Raw genomic sequence first — 17,810 nt, forward strand, 5'->3', positions numbered from 1 at the left:
GAACTGAACTCAGGCCCTCAGAAAGAGCAATATAAGATTTCACCTTCAAGGCCGTTTCTCAGCCTGTATGGAAATTTTGTTTTAAAACTGAAAGTAGTCTGCCGTCACAAAGTTTCAGAAACATTGTTCATATACTCTGACTCCAATGGGCTTGTCATAGTAGCTTTCTTGAGTGGTCATCACTAACGCTCTATGACAGCAGTCTGACAACAGAGGCCAATCAGAAGGTACGTATCATACTGTAGAACAGCTAAAGTCACAGCTCACAGGCTAGCTAGAGAGATCGTAAAAGTACTTGTTTCTCTATCAGAGGACCTGGGTCCCAGAACCTACACGGCGGTTCATAACCATCTGTAATTTCAGTTCCAGAGAATCCAAAATCTTCTTCTGGGCTCTGTAGGTACCAGGCTCATATATGATGTAGCTACATGCAGGCAAAACAAACATACACATAAAATAATCTGGAGAGAGAGTGGGGGGTGGGGGGAGCCACAGCTCAGGATGTGTCATTTCTCAAATGTAGGCACATTATAGAACATCATCCCATGCTCCGTACTATCACATCTCAATGTCCTGACACATCCCGATTGCCACGAGTATTGTCACAACTCTGGGCCAAGTGTGCACAGCAAGAAGACTCTAGGGCATGTCAGTATGCAAAGCCAGGTGCTGGACTGCCCCGTATGTGAGAACCCAGCTGTCTGTCTGTGTCAGGAATATTACAAGGCCCTGGCATGAGATGTGACCTGTTTCTCATGACTTCTGGGCGTTGACAGGTTCCGGTGGAGCTGGGACATGAGTTTTACAGGGTCTGGCACAGACATCCTGTAAGATCCTAGCTTGTTTGGGATGTGTAGCTTGACAGGAACAACTGACTAACCTTGGGAAGGAGTTAAGTTACACTTGCAGAGAAGTTTTTCCTGACCTCTGAGCAGCCAACACTTCTGGGATATGGAAGGAACCTGGGCAGCTTAAGCCACACTTAGGATCCTCTACCTCCAGGGGTTCTGCCTGCAGCCATCTCCTCAGAGAGTCTAATTTTATCTCCCTGATCCCACTGTGCCCACAATTGGCACAGCCTGCACCTGAGCCTTTTCTGAGCTGACCCTCCTCAAACTAGGGGCAGTCCTCTTGTGGCCAGTCCTGGTTCAGGCTTTGTATGAAGCCATAGCACCATCTGCTGGTTATTATGATCCTTACTGGCCCTGCCAGTAAACAGGCCAACATGAAAAGCCTTCTCTATTTTCCCATTCAGGATTAAAAGAAGTGGCTTCTCCCTCAGGCCGCAAGCTTTAGTGATCAGAGCCTTTGCTCCACATCTCTAGTCACCATTACTTCTTCTAGTCATCCTCCCTGGTATGAGTACTCAGACTCCAGCCCCACCACTGATGACAGAGCACCCTAGGACATGACCCCAATGGCCAGGACCTCTTACTGGGCACCCCAATAACCAGAAGTCCTTGCTTCAGCTCCACAAAGGTAAGGGGGCTTCACTCAAGCCTCCCTCAGTGACAGTCAGGCCATTCAGTGACAGAGATCTGTGCTCAAAACCACTAGAGGCCAGGACACCCCCTTCCGCCTATGAAATGCTGTGAGCAGGCTACTGAAGAACCTGAAGAGTCCACTCTGTTAGGACCCTCTGTGCTAGGTACCCCAGAGGCCAGTGCTTTGAGGCCACTGCACATTCTGAATGGCATATGGGAGCTCTTGCTTCACAGGTGTTGATAAAGTCCTATCTATTTCCCTGTCTATCACCTTCTCCCTTGACTCAGTCGAGGCCAGTGACAGGGCTCCTGCCTTGTCCTTTCTGTGCACTTGGCTCTGTGCCTCAGACCTGGCCCCAGCTGTGCTCCAGTCTCATGAGAAAGGCAGTCTATGCTACAGTGATCCCACCTAGGAAGTCTGGCCTGAGATCACCAGACTGTGTCTTCTAGCCACCCGGAAGTACAGGGCTACCACCTAAGCCTGGCACCTGCTGACCCTTCGAACCCCAAGTTCCAGACCTCTGTACTGTCTCAGCTCACTGCACACAGAGTCCGTTGTGCTCAGATGCCTTTACATAGAAGCCAAGAGCTTGTCAATCCCAGAATCCCTCCTTATGCCTGCCTCTTTTCCCTTCAGATCCTAGCACATCCCAGGTTTCTCCCCCGTCCCCCTCTCTCTGTTGGTCAAGGGCTTGCATAGTAGTCACAAAACCTTGGGTCACAGAGTCAGTGAGCAAACCTGGAATCCCAGCAAGGAGGAGGTAGAGGGAGGAGGATCAGAAATCCAAAATCTTCTTGCCAGCCTGCCCTACATGACACCCTGTCTCCAAAACAAAACAACAGTATCAAAAGCAAACTCACAACATACACACATCGCATAAAGGGTCAAGTAAAGAAAAAGGGAGAGATGAGCTCGGCCCTCCAAGGAAGAAGCCTTCCTTGGGGCTTTTGGAGGAAATGTAACTATAATAAGATCTTTTCTATTTTATACCTGGGCCTCAGAACTATGAGGGAATAAGTTGTCTTAAGTTACCAGGCTGAGGTGTCTTGTGATAGAGTCTTAGAGAGCTGCCAGGGTGCCAATCTTGTGCTGTGATTGGCATAATCCTACACAATGTAGGTTGTGAATCTTATTGTCCAACCAACAAATTTCATTTGTTCAATAAATATTTGCTTAGCATCTAGTACGTGCAACTATTGTTCTAGATACAGGGGCTACATGGACAAAACCTCTACTTCCTTGCAATTAATTCCATGTTACCAACTCCTTCCTTTGTTAGTCTCCAGCTGGCCTCAACCTTCTCTTTCTTTCTTTCTTTCTTTCTTTCTTTCTTTCTTTCTTTCTTTCTTTCTTTCTTTCTTTCTCTCTCTCTCTCTTTCTTTCTTTCTTTTTCTTTTTCCTTTTGTGTGTGTGTGTGTGTGTGTGTGTGTGTGTGTGTGTGTGTGTGTGTGTGTTGCTAAAGATTGAGCCCAGGGCCTTTTTATGCTAGGCAAGCTCTGCCACTAAGCCATACCAACCAACCTTCTTTTTGTTCTTTGTATTTCAAAGCAGTATCTCTTTAAATTGACCCAGCTTGGCCTGGAACTCACTGTACTTGAGATTCTCCTGCCTTGGGCTTCCTGAGTGTCTGGGAGCCTGACCACTAGGCTCAGGATTCAGCCTTTCTCATCACCCACGTGATGAGAACCTTGTACTAAACTCCATCTTGGGGCTGGAGAGATCACCCAGCAGTTTCAAATGTATGCAGTTCTCACAGAAGACTGTCTGCTCCCAGTACCTAAGTCAGGTTGCTCAAGATCGCATGAAACTCTTGCTCCAGAGAATTCTGGCCTTCTCAGGTACCCATACATAATATACCTACCCACACACAAGACAAATATTCATGCACATAATTAAAAATAAAATCTTTATAAATAAATAAACTCCATCTCATTTAAAACATTCAGTGTAGTTTGCTTTCTCACAAGGCCCTAGTCATATAGATGTAGGACAAGGAGCTACATTCAAAACTGCTGAAAGAAGATCCATTGGGCAGAGGGACCCAAGTGTTGCAAAGGGCTTCAAAACACAGGATAAAGGTCAGTAAGAGCCAGGAACCATGACACACATTGCTAATCCCAGCACTCAGTGGGTGGAGAAAGATCACTGTGAGTTCAGGCAGCCTGGTCTACATAGCAAGCTCTAAGCTATAAAGTGAAACTGTCTTTAAAGACAGACAAATGAGAAGAAAGAAAGAAAGAAAGAAAGAAAGAAAGAAAGAAAGAAAGAAAGAAAGAAAGAAAGAAAGAAAGAAAGAAAGAGAGGAAGAAAGGTGGGTGGGTGCCAGGCAAAGGTGCACACCTTTAATCTCTGTACTGGAGATGCAGAGGCAGGCTGTGAGTTCAAGGCCAGGCTAGTCTATAGAATGAGTTCCGGATGGCCAAGGCTACACAGAGAAACCTTGTCTTGGAAAAAAAAGGAAGAAAGGAAGAAAGAAAAGATCTCAGGGCATTTCAGGAAGAAGGGGCTATGGAGCCATGAACTACACCTTCGTGTATTTGAAGAACAATGTATAGCTCCTGGCACAATCTTGTGATTCTGGCTACTCTTAAGACCAACATATTGAAACTGTCTCTCAAAATAAAACAGTGTTGGGTTATGATTCTGTGGCAGAGCACTTGCCAAACATTTGGGAAATGCTGAATTCAGTTTCCTATAATCCTAGAACTTGGGAGGTAGAAGCAGGAGGATCAGGTGTTCAAGACTAACTCTAGCTCTGTGACAAGTTCCGGGCGAGCCTGGGTTACAAGAGACCCTGCCAATTAAAAAAAAAAAAAAAAAAAGTAAAAAGTTATATGGGTAGGTATACAGTTTAGTGTAAGGTTGTGGGTCCTGTGTCTGCTCTGCCACAGGGCACGGCCTCTTGGGGAGGTGGGATGTGGGGAATTTGTCTGAGCTTACCCCATGCCACTGCCACTGGGTCACTGGGGCGGGGTGGGGGTGGGGGGGTGGCGAGCTGTAGAGAAGTGCTGGGACACTGCTCCCAGTGGGAAGCAGAGTCTGAGACGTGGGAAGCCAGAGCTGGTTAGGGGGTCCCCAGGCCTACAGCTGGGCCATGGAGCTCTCAGACCCTTGGACATCCAGGCACCACTGGAAGTCTCAGAAGAGCTGAGAATAGAGTGGGGACCCTAGGGCTAGGGCTGGGGGGGGGGGGGGAGGTTCCGTCCCACGGGGATAGACCTTGATAGTCCTTGCCTTGGTGGTGGTTGTGGCTGGGAGTGCAGAGAGGCCTGTAGGCAAAGGCCTGCTCCATGGCTCCCCACAGCAGATTCCAATGAAAAGAGACAGTCTGTGGTTCCAAATCGTTTATTGTCATGGCAGAAAGTAGAATCACTGATTCTCAACCTGTGAGTTGTGACCCCTTTGGGGGCCAAAGAACATTTTCACAGGGGTTGCATATCAGATGTTTACATTACAATTAATAATGGCAGCAAAATTACAGTTATGAAGTAGCAACAAATAATGCTTTTATGGTTGGGGGATGATGTGTTTATAAAAAGATAAAAAGTATGTTCTATGGGGGTGTGGTGAGGTATGAGGGAAGAGGATGTCTCAGTGGGCCCATGCCAGGGCATCCCTTCCCCCTGAGGGACCAGCCACATGACGGTATAGTTTAGAATAGAGTTTATTCAGGACATGGGGAGGGGAGTTAAGAGGGTAGCAGAGGCAGAGAAAGGCAGAGAGAGGGACAGAGTAAAGAAGTAGGGGCCAGCCATAGCCATGGAGAGAGAGGGTAGAGAATGGGAAGGGGAGAGGAAGAACAAGAGAGAAGCAAGAGAACAAGAGAGGGAGGAGGGGACAAGCAGCCCCTTTTATAGTGGGTCAGGCCTACCTGGCTGTTGCCAGGGAACTGTGAGGAGGAGGAGGATACCTGGCTATTGCCAGGTAACCATGGGGTGGAGCCTAGACAGAATGCTAACAGGATCACCACAACATGAAGGGTCACAGCACCAGGAAGGTTGAGAACCACTGCCTTAAAGGATTCCCAACTATGGCCTATGATAGTGTCCCCTCCATTAACGCTTCAGTTTCAGCCCACTCCATTTCCTGCACGCTCAGCTCTGCCCAGATGTGGGGAGCCGCACTCACATTTGCCATTACAAGATGGCGCTGACAGCTGTGTTCTAAGTAGTAAATAATCTGCACATGTGCAGGGGCAGTTTTCCCCGCCATGTGCTCTGCCTTTCTCGTGATGACAACTGGGCCGATGGGCTGCAGCCAATCAGGGAGTGACACATCCTAGGCAGAGGATAATTCTCCTTAAAAGGGATGGGGTTCTGGCACTCCTTCTCTTCGTCTCTTCGCCTCTTCCTCTTCGTCTTTTCCTCTGCTCTCTTCCTCTGCTCTCTGCCTCTCTCCCTCTCTGCCCCTCTCTCTGCGTCTTTCTGCGTCTCTCTCTCTCTCCCTCTCTCTTCCTCTCTGCCGCGCTCTTCCTCTCTTGCTCTTGAGTAAGCAATAAAGCTTTGCCGCAGAAGATTCTGGTTTGTTGCGTCTTTCCTGGCCGGTTGCGAACTCGCGTAAGACCCAGACGTGATTTCCTTCCAAGGTCTTTTCACTTGCTGTTCCCTCTGCCAGGAATACCCACCCACTCCTCCCACCCTACCTCCCCATTCTCCCCACTCCACCCCATCCTGTACTTCATTCCCATTTCTTTGAGTCTTGGAGACTCATCTTTTTTTTTTTTTTTTCCATTTTTTATTAGGTATTTCGCTCATTTACATTTGCAATGCTATACCAAAAGTCCCCCATAGCCACCCACCCCCTCTCCCCTACCCACCCACTCCCCTTTTATGGCCCTGGCGTTCCCCTGTACTGGGGCATATAAAGTTTGCGTGTCCAATGGGCCTCTCTTTCGAGTGATGGCCGACTAGGCCATCTTTTGATGCATATGCAGCTAGAGTCAAGAGCTCCGGGGTACTGGTTAGTTCATAATGTTGTTCCACCTATAGGGTTGCAGATCCCTTTAGCTTCTTTGGTACTTTCTCTAGCGAGTCTTGGAGACTCATCTTAACCCACCTACTTGAACTGAATATGTCCCTCAGCCCAGCCACACTCCATAGCACTTATCACAGCACCACAATGCCTACTTGCTTTGTCAGCACTATGATAATAAGATAATACTTATTTACATATTCTCATCAGTTAGAATTGTGTCTGTCATCTTGCACGGCTCTGTTCTAATTTACCTACTCAAGTAATTCACCTGGAGTGTCGAAGTGTGTGTGTGTGTGTGTGTGCGCATATGTATGTATGTGTATGTATGTTCATATGTGTGTATGTGAATGAGTGTGTGTGAGTGTGTGTGTGTCCATATGTGTGTATGTGAGTGTGTGTGAGTATGTGTATGTGTGTGTGTATGAGTGAGTGTGTGTGTGTGTGAGAGAGAGAGAGGGAGAGAGAAAAGAGAGAGAGAGGCTAGGGTTTAAACCCAAGGCCTCATACAAGCTAGTCAAACATTTTATTGTTGAACTACATTTCAATCTGATACAGAATTTCATATGAGAAAAGCAGACTGTGGAAAATAGACTATGGCCTTGGGGGCAAGAACAGTAGTTTCAGATCTCTGTGAGTTCAAGCCCAGCCTGTTCTACAAATCGAGTTCTAGGACAGCCAGGGTTATGTAGATAGACTGTGTCAAAACAAGCAAACAAAAAGATAGGTTTTTAAGGCAGAAGAAATACAATTTGGTAATGAAATACATTTAGGAATAAAGAGAGATGAGTGTCAGAAACGACCCCAAGAGTCTCACAGAAGGAGGCACCTTATTTCCATTAGACTTTACTGGCATCAAAATCAGAAGAGCCGTTTGCTTTGGCGGCACATATACAAAACTGAATACTACAAAGAAAAATGTTATTGTTGTTGACTTTGAATACATTTGGGGTTATTCTGTTAGGAGAAACTTAGTTCACCAAGCTCTGAGAGGTGAGGCTTCCAAGTGGAGGCCTTTTATCTGTATAACGAGCAGAGTCCTTCCATCTTCGGTTTTCTGACCCCGGCCTACTGGCTCAAATTCAGCTCCCCCTCCCTCCTCTCCTCCCAGTCCTTGCCCCCCACACACACACCCCACACCCCTGCAATATGGAAAATATTAGCACGGTTCGGGAACGAGGATGAAGCTCAAATTCCTGAAGTCTTCCATAGTTTAAAATAAGAAAAGCAGAGCTGGGTATAGAATCACTTAGAATCTTTTAGTGCTGGCACTGGGAGGCCGTTCTCATAACCTTGAGGTCAGGGACACATTGTATAGGAACTTATGGCTAGTCTACATGACTAGAGACCAGTTAACCCAAGACGGCTTTGCATTAAGTATTTTTTTAAGAATAATTTATTTATAAATTATTTATTTAGTATATATATATATATATATATATATATATATATATATATAGTGTTCTGCCTGCATGTATGCCTACAGGCCAGAAGAGGGCACCAGATCTCATTACAGATGTTTGTAAGACACCATGTGGTTACTGGGAATTGAACTCAAGACTTCTGGAAGAGCAGCCAACTCTCTTAACCTCTGAGCCATCTCTCCAGCCGCAGCACTAAAGTATTCTTAAGAATACTTTACAGAGAATACTTCACAAAATTGCATAACTAGTTCAGTGGCCAGCTACATAAAGTGACTTCGAGGTGTATTATTAACTCTGACTATGAAGTCCAGTAAAAGTTGCAGCCTCATAGAACATAAAAGATATTTTCATAACATTGCACTGACACAAAAGAAGAAAGTCCTTAGAGATGGGGGAGGGGGAGTCCTGTCTGCAGGGCTCTAAGGGCTATAACAGAATGCAGAGATTCACTACTGGCCAAGGGAAAAGAAGTGAGGAGAAGGGGAATTAGTCATTCATGAACTGGTAAGAAGTCTGTGCTACCAGTCGGGATGGACCCAGTAACCTGGCATCCCTAAGTGTCCTGTGGGCCATGTGATTGTAGTTGTGAGCTAAAGTTCTCTGAGGAACTATTGCTCTTTCTTCCTATTGACTAACCTATTTGTGTGTTTTATGGTATATCCACGTGTGTGCGTGTGCGTGTGCGTGTATGTGTGCGCGCGCCCAAGCATGAATATGCAGAGGCCATAGAAGGGATTCGGGTATCTGTTTGGTTTTGGACCCCAGGACAAGAGGCTGGGGTGCATATTTTACAAATCAAAGCAGACCTGGCTTCCAAGTTCTCTGAGCATCCTTCAGTCCCTACCTAGCATACCCTGTTCCCAATGCTGAATTTTCCTTCCCCCAGTGGCTCCTGCAAATATATTCCAGACATTTTGCTCTCTCTTTTTCTTTCTCCCCTCTCGCTCCTCTTCCTGTTTTACCCACTTCCTCCTCCTCCTCTTCTTCTTCTTCTTCTTCTTCTTCTTCTTCTTCTTCTTCTTCTTCTTCTTCTTCTTCTTCTTCTTCTTCTTCTTCTTCTTTCCTCTCTCTCTTTCTCATCCCCCTTCACACCCCCTCTCCTCCATGGTCAACTTCCCTGGCCTCCTTTCTTGGGACCAGTGAACTTGCCTGGCCTGCCCAAGAGCAGCTTCCCAATAAACTCACCTTCAGTATATTCTAATGTAGCTTAAATTGGCTCTTTTCACAGGTGTAGAAATAACCTATCAGTGTCCTCTGTCACTTTCTGCCTTATTCTTATGAGACAGGGTCTCTCTCTCACTGGTCCTGGAGAAGGCCTTTTTTTTTTTTTTTTTTTTTTCTTGCTGAGCATGATCCTCCTATCTCTGCACACACACACACACACACACACACACACACACACACACACACACACACACACACAACAACTCTAGGGTTACTGATTCATGCAACTATGCCTGGCTTTTAGTTAATTTTTAGAATGTGATAGGATGTCCCACCCCCATGTATATCTGTGTACTGCGTGTGTGCCTGGTGCTTTAGGACAACAGAAAAGGGTGTGAGTGGGGATGTTGGGTCCCTTAACTTTGCACTGCTGCAGACATCGATTGCTTGCTGCAGATGCCCACTACTACCTTTCTGTATATATCACAAGGTTGGGTTTGGTTGTTTTGTTTTTTTGTTGGTTGGTTGATTGTTTTTTGGGCTTGGGTGTTTTGTTTTGTTTTGTCTTGAGCCTTTAAAAACTCAACAAATTGCAGGTCAAGATTACTTCCTGCTACTCTGCCTGGGACAGCCTCCCTGGCTATAAACAAAGGCTCCACACAATTTGACTTACTCTGCCTTTCCTATACTTCCACTTATTCTGCCTGGCCTCTTGGTGGGTTGGTTGGTTGGTTTGTTTGTTTGTTTGTTTTTCCTTCACCAATCCCATAACAATGAGACTTGAAGACTGCTGTCCTCCTGTGTATTCAGCCTGTTGGTTGAACCTTTCCTTAAAAGAACAATGTAACAATCAAAATTAAGCCTTGGATTTCACAAGTCATCAACTTTTACAACCTAAACTAATGCAGAGCTGTGATCTTAAGTTATATACACTTCCATGCCGCATGGATACACATGACCCAGACAATCCATGTGTATCTTGTGCTGAAAGTGGCAAATACAGTGGTTGAAAGACTCTTCCTCTTCTTCCAGATTGAAAGCAACCCTTTGTGAATATTGGTTGAGAAGCAATAATGTTTGTTATCTGGGGCAGTTGGGATCAGTTGAGGCCAATGGCTTAATCCAGTGTAAAACTCTGTTAAAGATTTTTTTTTTCTTTTTCTTTTTTCCGAGACAGGGGTTTCTCTGTGTAAGCCCTGGCTGTCCTAGAACTCACTCTGTAGACCAGGCTGGCCTCAAACTCAGAAATCCGCCTGCCTCTGCCTCCCTAGTGCTAGGATTAAAGGCGTGCACCACCAACGCCCAGCGTTAAAGATTTCTGTATTCTACTCCTTCCCTGTGTGATGCCTACTGTGCTGTTTAAGAAAATACAGAGGGAAGCCCTTTGTGAGGGACAGACATGCACAGACACAACTTGGGAACGTGAAGTAGAGAATTCAAATCTGGACTCGCTGTTGGTTAAATGAGTTCAGAGGAAGTGCTTTCATTTCTTTCCTTAATGGGACACCGATCCATTATTGGTAACAGAGTTAATCACTAATGCCCACAATTCTCTGGTGCTTGGGGCCAGCTGAACCCAAAGATGCTGTCCAATGTGACCAAGTGTAGGTGAGATGCATACAGTCAATGTAATATCCAAAATGAATTGAAGACCACCCAGTACCTTCCCCCTTTCCAAACTGTACTAGCAGGCCAAGTACAGAGCCAGAAAAGGAAGCTGGCTGACTAAACAAATGTAAAAACATAGTTTTAGCGGTCAATTTGATTAAGCTTGCAACTACCAAAACAACATTAGCTGTTCTCAGAGAAATAACCATAGCAAGATTAGCAATTCTCCTGCCCCACCCCACACACACACACTGAATTTTGAGAAAGACCACAAACCACCCCTGACCTTGTCACTAGAATCTCCCTGACGTTGATGGCTCTGATGCTAATAGCTGACCTATAAGTTCAAAATGTACTATTACTTTGCTGACCAAATCATAATAACCCACCGTGGGTGCAAGAAGGACTAGGCCAAAGGGTTACTTAGTCACTATATAAACCAACCAATGTCTCAAAGGGTTACTTGCTATACCAATGTGAACCTGTTACCCAAATCTGCCCCTTACAAAGGTATAAAAAGTGTATTCTTTCTTTGTTCTGGGTCTCTCCTCTGGCCTGTGTGCTGAGAGGGGAGTCCCCAACATGTTGGATCAATAAAAAATCCTCATGTGTTTTGCAGCGATGGCAGTGGTCTCTGTGGTCTTTGTGAATAAGGGTCTTTTGATGAACTCCAACATCAACGGCTCCTTTTTTTCTTTTTTTATATTTATTTATTTTTATGTAGGTGAGTAACTGTCACTGTCTTCAGACACCCTAGAAGAGGGCATTGGATCCCATTTCAGATGGTTGTGAGCCACTATGTGGTTGCTTGGAATTGAACTCAGGACTTCTGGAAGAACAGTTAGTGCTCTTAACCTCTGAGCCATCTCTCCAGCCCTCCTGTTTTCTTTGTTGTTATTATTTGAGACTGTTTCCTGTAGCCCAGGATGGCTTAAAAATTCTCTGTGAAGCTGATGCCCTTAAACCCCTGATCCTTCTATGTACAGTACTAAAGGTATGTCATAGATACCATATGTGGCATTCCTATTTCTTTTCTTCTGAGAAAAAGCAAAATAGATATGGGGAAACAAACAGAACCCACTAAAACAAAAAAGTTAAACTTTAAAAAAAAAAAAAATCTGCATTCCAACAGCGATTCCAAAGGGAGGGAGGAATCAAACTAGGAAAAAAAAAATCACTGAAAAGTTTGTTTTGAAACAAGGTCCCCAATGGCTCAGGCTGGCCTTAAACCTGCTGTGTGGGAAAGGATGGCTTTAAACTCCTAATGTTACTGCTTCTGCGTCTCATGTGCTATCCAGCTCAACATGGAAACTCCTAGCAGTATCAAAGTTTAATCTCTCTATGAGAAAAGAAATTCCAGGGCTGAAGAGCTGGCTCAGCAGTAAAGAGCACTGACTGTTCTTCTAGAGGACCTGGGTTCAATTCCCAGCACCCACATGGCAGCTTACAGCTGTCTGAAATTCCAGTTCCAGGGCTTCTGACAACCTCACACAGACATACAGGCAAGCAAAACACCAATGTACATAAAATAAAATAAAGTATGTTTTTTAAAAAGAGAGAAGAGAAATTCATAACAGCAACAATCAGGCTAGAGAAACCCTCTAGGGGTGAAGAGCACTAGATGCTATTCCAGAAGACCCAGGTTTGATTCACAGCACACACACAACTGTCTCTAACTTCAGTCTCAGGAGATATGAAACCCTCTCCTTGCCTCTGTGGGTACCAAGGAATTCATCTGGTGCACAGAAATACATGCAGGCAAAATACCTATACACATAAAGGTAAAAAAATAATTCTTAAAAAAAAAAAAAACTAACATCAATTCAAGAAAAAAAAATGGGTAAAGCAAAGAAATCAAAGAAAAGCTTTCCGTCTGGCTAGAAATACAAAAGGAATGGTGCCCAGGCTTAGTCACAAAAAGCACAGACCATCACTCTCAAGCGTCACTCGGAAATCTTGCCACACAAGCGAAGGTAGCACTCTGCGACATCATGCAGGTTAGGAAGCAGGAATTGGCAGGTATTTGTTTCCGAAAACAAAGAATATTTATAGAGACTAGCAGAACTTGTCTTGGGTGAGAGGAGCTCCGTGGCTGAGAGCAGGGAACACAGCTTCATTTACTTCTGGATTTCCACTCTCCATGATTGATTTAAGATCCTTTAAACATATTGCCTGTTTTTAAATGTAATTCAAAATCTTCAATAAAAGCATCTCAGTTGAAGGCAATGTCATGGTCAGAACCCAAGCCTGTTTCCAGACTTGCTCAAACCCTGCTGTCTTTCTGCCTCCTCCATCTAAATCTCCTGCATCCTCTGCTTCCCTAAAGGCTTTTATGGTCACTTCAGTCCCAGCTGGCCCTTTCATCTTCTGAACACAGGAACTATTTTTAAACATCAGTCCCAAAGGACACCGACATAAAAATGAGTTGGAACTTTTGTCTAAACTCTTAAAACTAAAGGCACTCCAAAACTCAGCAAATTCTCTGAACTTTTACAATTCAGGCTCCATAGCCCTGAGAATACAGAGGGAACACAAAGATAAATTTAATTAGACAGAGTGAGCAACAGTATCTCTCACTCCCTTTGAGGAGTCATGGGGTAGGGCTGTAGGGGGATGACAAGAAGGGAGATGGTTCAGGGGGTTAAAGATTGTGTTTGACAGGCTGAGAAAGAAATTAGGGAAATAACACCCTTCACAATAGTCACAAATAATATAAAATACCTTGGTGTGACTCTAACTAAGGAAGTGAAAGATCTGTATGATAAGAACTTCAAATCTCTGAAGAAAGAAATTGAAGATCTCAGAAGATGGAAAGATCTCACATGCTCAAGGATTGGCAGGATTAATATAGTCAAAATGGCTATCCTGCTGAAAGCAATCTACAGATTCAATGCAAACCCCATCAAAATTCCAACTCAATTCTTCAACGAATTAGAAACAGCAATCGGCAAATTCATCTGGAATAACAAAAAACCTAGGATAGCAAAAACTATTCTCAACAATAAAGTAACCTCTGGTGGAATCACAGTGCCTGACCTAAAGCTTTACTACAGAGCAATTGTGATTAAAACTGCATGGTACTTGTACAGTGACAGACAAGTAGATCAATGGAATAGAATTGAAGACCCAGAAATGAATCCACACACCTATGGTCACTTAATCTTTGACAAGGGAGCTAAAACCATCCAGTGGAAAAAAGACAGCATTTTCAACAAATGGTGCTGGCACAACTGGTGGTTATCATGTAGAAGAATGAGAATTGATCCATTACTATCTCCTTGTACAAAGCTCAAGTCTAAGTGGATCAAGGAACTCCACATAAAACCAGAGACACTGAAATTTATAGAAGAGAAAGTGGGGAAAAGCCTAGAAGATATGGACACTGGGGAAAAAATTCCTAAACAGAACAACAATGGCTTGTGCTGTAAGAATAATAATTGACAAATGGGACCTCATAAAATTGCAAAGCTTCTGACAGGCAAAAGACACTGTCAATAAGACAAAAAGGCCACCAACAGATTGGAAAAGGATTTTTAACAATCCTAAATCTGATAGCGGACTAATATCCAATATATACAAAGAGCTCAAGAAGCTGGACTCCAGAAATTCAAATAACCCCATTAAAAATGGGGTACAGAGCTAAACAAAGAATTCTCAAGTGAGGAATACCAAATGGATGAGAAGCACCTGAAAAAATGTTCAACATCCTTAATCATCAGGGAAATACAAATCAAAACAACCTTGAGATTCCACCTCACTCCAGTCAGAATGGCTAAGATCAAAAATTCAGGTGACAGCAGATGCTGTCAAGGATGTGGAGAAAGAGGAACACTCCTCCATTGTTGGTGGGATTGCAAGCTTGTACAACCACTCTGGAAATCAGTCTGGCAGTTCCTCAGAAAATTGGACATAGTACTACCGGAGGATCCAGCAATACCTCTCCTGGGCATATATCCAGAAGATGTCCCAACCGGTAAGAAGGACATATGCTCCACTATGTTCATAGCAGCCTTATTTATAATAGCCAGAAGCTGGAAAGAACCCAGATGCCCCTCAACAGAGGAATGGATACAGAAAATGTGGTACATTTACACAATGGAGTACTATTCAGCTATTAAAAAGAATGAATTTATGAAATTCCTAGTCAAATGGATGGACCTGGAGGGCATCATCCTGAGTGAGGTAACCCAATCACAAAGGAACTCTCACAATATGCACTCACTGATAAGTAGATATTAGCGCAGAAACTTAGGATACCCAAGATATAAGATACAATTTGCTAAACACATGAAACTCAAGAGAACGAAGACCAAAGTGTGGACACTTTGCCCCTTCTTAGAATAGGAAACAAAACACCCATGAAAGGAGTTACAGAGACAAAATTTGGAAGTGTGACGAAAGGATGGACCATCTAGTGATTGCCATATCCAGAGATCCATCCCATGATCAGCTTCCAAATGCTGACAGCATTGCATACACTAGCAAGATTTTGCTGAAAGGACCTAGATATAGCTGTCTCTTGTGAGACTATGCCGGGGCCTAGCAAACACAGAAGTGGATGCTCACAGTCAGCTATTGAATGGATCACAGGGCCCCCAATGGAGGAGTTAGAGAAAGCACCCAAGGAACTAAAGGGAACTGCAACCCTATAGGTGGAACAACAATATGAACTAACCAGTACCCCGGAGCTCGTCTCTAGCTGCATATGTATCAAAAGATGGCCTAATAGGCCATCACTTGAAAGAGAGGCCCATTGGACTTGCAAACTTTATATGCCCCAGTACAGGGGAACGCCAGGGCCAAAAAGGGGGAGTGGGTGGGTAGGGGAGTGGGGGGGTGGGTATGGGGGACTTTTGGTATAGCATTGGAAATGTAAATGAGCTAAATATCTAATTAAAAAATGGGTAAAAAAAAAAAAGAAAGAAAATTGGACATAGTACTACTGGAAGATCCAGCAATACCTCTCCTGGGCATATACCCAGAAGATGTTCCAACTGGTAATAAGGGCACATGCTCCACTATGTTCATAGCAGCCTTATTTATAATATCCAGAAGCTGGAAAGAACCCAGATGTCCTTCAACAGAGGAATGGATACAGAAAAATGTGGTACATTTACACAATGGAGCACTACTCAGCTATTAAAAACAATGAATTTATGAAATTCTTGGGCAAATGGATGTATCTGGAGGATTATCATCCTTAGTGAGGTAACCCAATCACAAAAGAAGTCACTTGATATGCACTCACTGATAAGTGGATATTAGCCCAGAAACTTAGAATACCCAAGATACAATTTGCAAAACACAAGAAAATCAAGAAGAATGAAGGCCAAAGTGTGGATACTTCATTCCTACTTAGAATAGGGAGCAAAACATCCATGGAAGGAGTTACAGAGACAAAGTTTGGAGCTAAGATGAAAGGATGGACCATCCAGAGACTACCCCACCTGGGGATCCATCCCGTAATCAGCCACCAAACCCAGACACTATTGCATATGCCAGAAAGATTTTGCTGAAAGGACCCTGATACAGCTATCTCGAGTGAGGCTATGCCAGTGTCTGGCAAATACAGAAGTGGATGCTCACAGTCATGTATAGGATGGAACACAGGGCCGCCAATGGAGGAGCTAGAGAAAGTACCCAAGGAGCTGAAGGGGTCTGCAACCCTATAAGTGGAACAACAATATGAACTAACCAGTACCCCCCAGAGCTCGTGTCTCTAGCTGCATATGTAGCAGAAGATGGCCTAGTCGTCCATCATTGGGAAGAGAGGCCCCTTGGTCTTGCAAACTTTATATGCCTCAGGACAGGGGAACGCCAGGGTCAAAAAGTGGGAGTGGGTGGGTAGGGGAGCAGGGTGGGGGGAGGCTATAGGGAACTTTCGGGATAGCATTTGAATGTAAATAAAGAAAATATCTAATATAAAAAAGATTGTGTTTGATACACAGACTTGAGGACCTGAGTTTAGATTCCCAGAGCCCAACTAAAGGCAGACTATAATCCCAGCAGTTCTGCAGAGAGATGGGAGGCAGCAAGAGAAGCTGGAAACCAACCAACTAAGTGAACACAGCAACAGTCAACAAGAGACTCCACTGCAAAGAGTAGCAGATGATGATCAAAACTCTGCTGATACATATCTCTCTGTCTCTGTGTCTGTCTGTTTATATATACATATATACATATATTATATATATATTTATATACTATATTTCAGAAAGGAAGTAAAAGAAAGAAAGAAAGAAAGAAAGAAAGAAAGAAAGAAAGAAAGAAAGAAAGAAAGAAAGGAAGGAAGGAAGGAAGGAAGGAAGGAAGGAAAGAAAAGAAAAGAAAAGAAAAGAAAAGAAAAGAAAAGAACAGAACAGAACAGAACAGAACAGAACAGAAAAGAAAAGAAAAGAAAAGAAAAGAAAAGAAAAGAAAAGAAAAGGGGGAGGAATTGAAAGGAGTGGAGAGTAGAGAAGGGGAGGAGAAGAAACAAGAGGGAAGAAGAAAAAGGAGAGGGAAGAGGGAGAGAAGAGAAGGGGAGAAGAGAGGGGGAAAGGGAGAAGAGGAGAAAGGAGAGGAGAGGAAAGGAAAGAGTGGAGAGGAGGGGTAGAGAGAGGAGAGGAAGAGAAATGGAAGAAAGGCAGGGAGATAAAGGGGAACTTTTTGCCATTCACTTTGCCTGGACCATCTGCATGATCTTTGATCTTCCATTTTCGTCATCCTCACCTTTCTTTCCTATACAGTATTTGGCTTCATGCAAAAGAGCTTCTTCTTCTATTTTTTTTTTAGCTTCTAAGGCATATTTTTATTAGATATTTTCTTCATTTACATTTCAAATGCTATCCCCAAAGCCCCCTATACCCTCCCCCCACCCTGTTCCCCAACCCACCCACTCCTGCATCCTGGCCCTGACATTCCCCTGTACTGGGGCATATGATCTTCACAATACCAAGGGCCTCTCCTTCCATTGATGGCCCACTAGGCCATCCTCTGCTACATATGCAACTAGAGACACAGCTCTGGGGGGTACTGGTTAGTTCATATTGTTGTTCCACCTATAGGGCTGCAGACCCCTTTAGCTCCTTGCGTACTTTCTCTAGCTCCTTCATTAGAGGCCCTGTGTTCCATCCAACAGATGACTGTGAGCATCCTTTTCTGTATTTGCCAGGCATT

Source organism: Mus musculus, chromosome 7 (genome assembly GCF_000001635.26).
Source record: "Mus musculus strain C57BL/6J chromosome 7, GRCm38.p6 C57BL/6J".
NCBI classification, from domain to species: Eukaryota; Metazoa; Chordata; class Mammalia; order Rodentia; family Muridae; genus Mus; species Mus musculus.